Raw genomic sequence first — 2,348 nt, 5'->3', positions numbered from 1 at the left:
TTCAGTTGGTGACCACATGATTCTTCCAATGTAATGTTTCCCATCAACCATTTACTTAATAATTCCATCTATTATTTTGAGGTTTGCAAAATGGCAATATTTCTAATCTTATCATTCCTTCTAAAATTATAAACTGAATTGTTTCAGTTTATAAATTTAAAGTAAAGAACTTTTCCTTATTAATTAGAGCCCTTTGGCTACTCTAAAAACTTGTTCATATAGGAAGGTAGAATGATGTATAACCCTTTTTCTTAAATTATTAAATGTTCTGTACATAGAAGTTGTACCAATTTATGTTACTACCAGAAATGTATGAAATGCCTCTTACATACACTCTCATCAATACAGAGTGTTATCAGGCTTTGTGATCTTTTCCAATTTGATGGGTTAACCATGCTATTTCAGTTTAATTTTCATTTATATTTCTCATTATTATATGATGCCTGAGTCCTCACTTTCTTTAGATAATATCCATTGTTTTCCTATATGAGCAATACTGAAATGATCAACTAACTGCTCTTTCTCTCTTCTCTATCCAGTTTTAGTTCCTATACTGTATTCTTAGTTGTTAGTATTTGGATTTTTGGATTTGCTTAAGAGTCTTAGATTTGTAAGCCCCAAGTGATTCTTTTATCTTCAGATAATGTCTATGAATCAATCAGTGAGGTTATTGTATTTTCCACTTACTCTCTCTCTTCTGTTCTTTTTCTGGTAGTTGTATTATTCCCATATAACACTTACATGCTCTCTTGTCATCATCAGCTCATCAGCCTTAGTTCTCAGTTATGCTCACCCCGCCCCCAGACATATGCTAACAATTTTTCAAATGTTTTTTGATTGCTGACACTTGTTTTCTAGGCCATTCCTCATGAAAGGTTCACATCTATTTATCATGTTTCTACTTTAAAGACATGTAGGAATTAGAAAAATACCCATGACTTTTACTAATAATTCAAAGGATATAGGCCTTCCAGGTGAAACATGGAGAAGTCTGGGATATCACATGCACAAAAGGATACCTCGTTAATTCCATAGCTTATATGACTTTTTTCAATGAGCCATGCCTGATAAATCTATAAATTCCACATCTATTTATAATAAGCATCTTAGATGGGCAAAGTACATCCTGCTAAAAGCATTCCATAGATAAGGACTCTCCCTCTAGTTACCGTTATTAGTATCTGTCATCAGATTAGACTTGGACATCACTTTTGTTTCCCAGCCATCTCTTTTTTAAAAAATTTCCTAACGTCCCTGGTAATGGAAGAAAATAGATTATTTCCTTCCCAAACCTAACTTCCCCTTAAGTTTCCTCTAAGCAAGTGCTGCCCTCTGTGGTATTTTCTTCTACAGCAATGTTCTGTCTAACCTGTTTACTCTGTCACTAAGGGTTGAGTAGATAGTGGACCTACGCAGGTTGTATATCATAAAGGATAGGGAAATGTATGAGGACAAGAAAACTCTTAGTTGCAGTTGTCATGAGTGAGGTTAAAAAAGACTGCAGAATCTTTTCCTCCAAAGGAGAGATGATGGACATAGTCAAAATTGTAAGTTCCAAACTGGATTACCAATTCAAATGCATAAATGTAGAAATGTGAAATCAATACATGGAGAATAGGAGTAGAGAAACTGGAAAATAAGATATAATGCAGGTTTCTAGTCCAATTCTTGGTTAGGTGAGAGAAGGGTGGGCCTACAGCAGGCCACATACACCTCTCCCTGCTGTAGTCAGTGGAGGATATTGCTGGCTACCCCCTGTCACTTAGAGCCCAGGAAATGTTGCTTAGCAGTCAGTATTACTGAAATGTCACAGAGCTGCAGACTCTGGGGCTCCAGGAGATGATCCACTACCAGGAAGGACCAGAAATGGCACTTGTTCCATCTCCCTACAAATGTGGAGCTTCTTTACAATGAACATCTTAGGGAAACACAAAAAAAATCTAGTGGAATCACATATAATTTCTCAGTATATAGTGGTACCAGGATCTAGGATAGGGCTTTCCCGAGCCCAGTGCCACACACACACTTCTCTGAGATGCTTGTAGAGTACTAATATGGGCAACCACACCCAGCCTGGAAACCTAGAATAGGATAAGCACAGGCCCCAAGAGGGCCATATTGGTTTATGAGTCCTAAATACTCCTTTACTATTCCCATGATATAGCTGAAGTCCTAGAGAATGTTAAAGGTCAAAGCAAGGATAATAATTCTAACACTAGGTTTCTAATCCAAGGGATTTCAGCAGAAACAAGAAAACTAAAGTGGTAAGGACATGTTGAGAATTCAGAAAAGCTTAATGGAAGTATTATGTAGGGTGACAGAGAACAATGCTAGGAAGAAAATGAGGC

General features: G+C 36.8%; 1 protein-coding gene across 1 annotated transcript in view; it reads left to right on the top strand.

The window, feature by feature from the left end:
- The window catches only part of LOC105289566, an 84,846-nt gene that overhangs the window by 33,062 nt on the left and 49,436 nt on the right, over positions 1 to 2,348 (top strand). The window lies entirely within an intron of this gene.

The sequence above is a fragment of the Pteropus vampyrus genome, unplaced genomic scaffold (assembly GCF_000151845.1).
Source record: "Pteropus vampyrus isolate Shadow unplaced genomic scaffold, Pvam_2.0 Scaffold25, whole genome shotgun sequence".
NCBI lineage: Eukaryota > Metazoa > Chordata > Mammalia > Chiroptera > Pteropodidae > Pteropus > Pteropus vampyrus.
The sequence above is the reverse complement of the archived record's forward strand: the minus strand, read 5'-3'. Positions and strand labels throughout refer to the sequence as shown.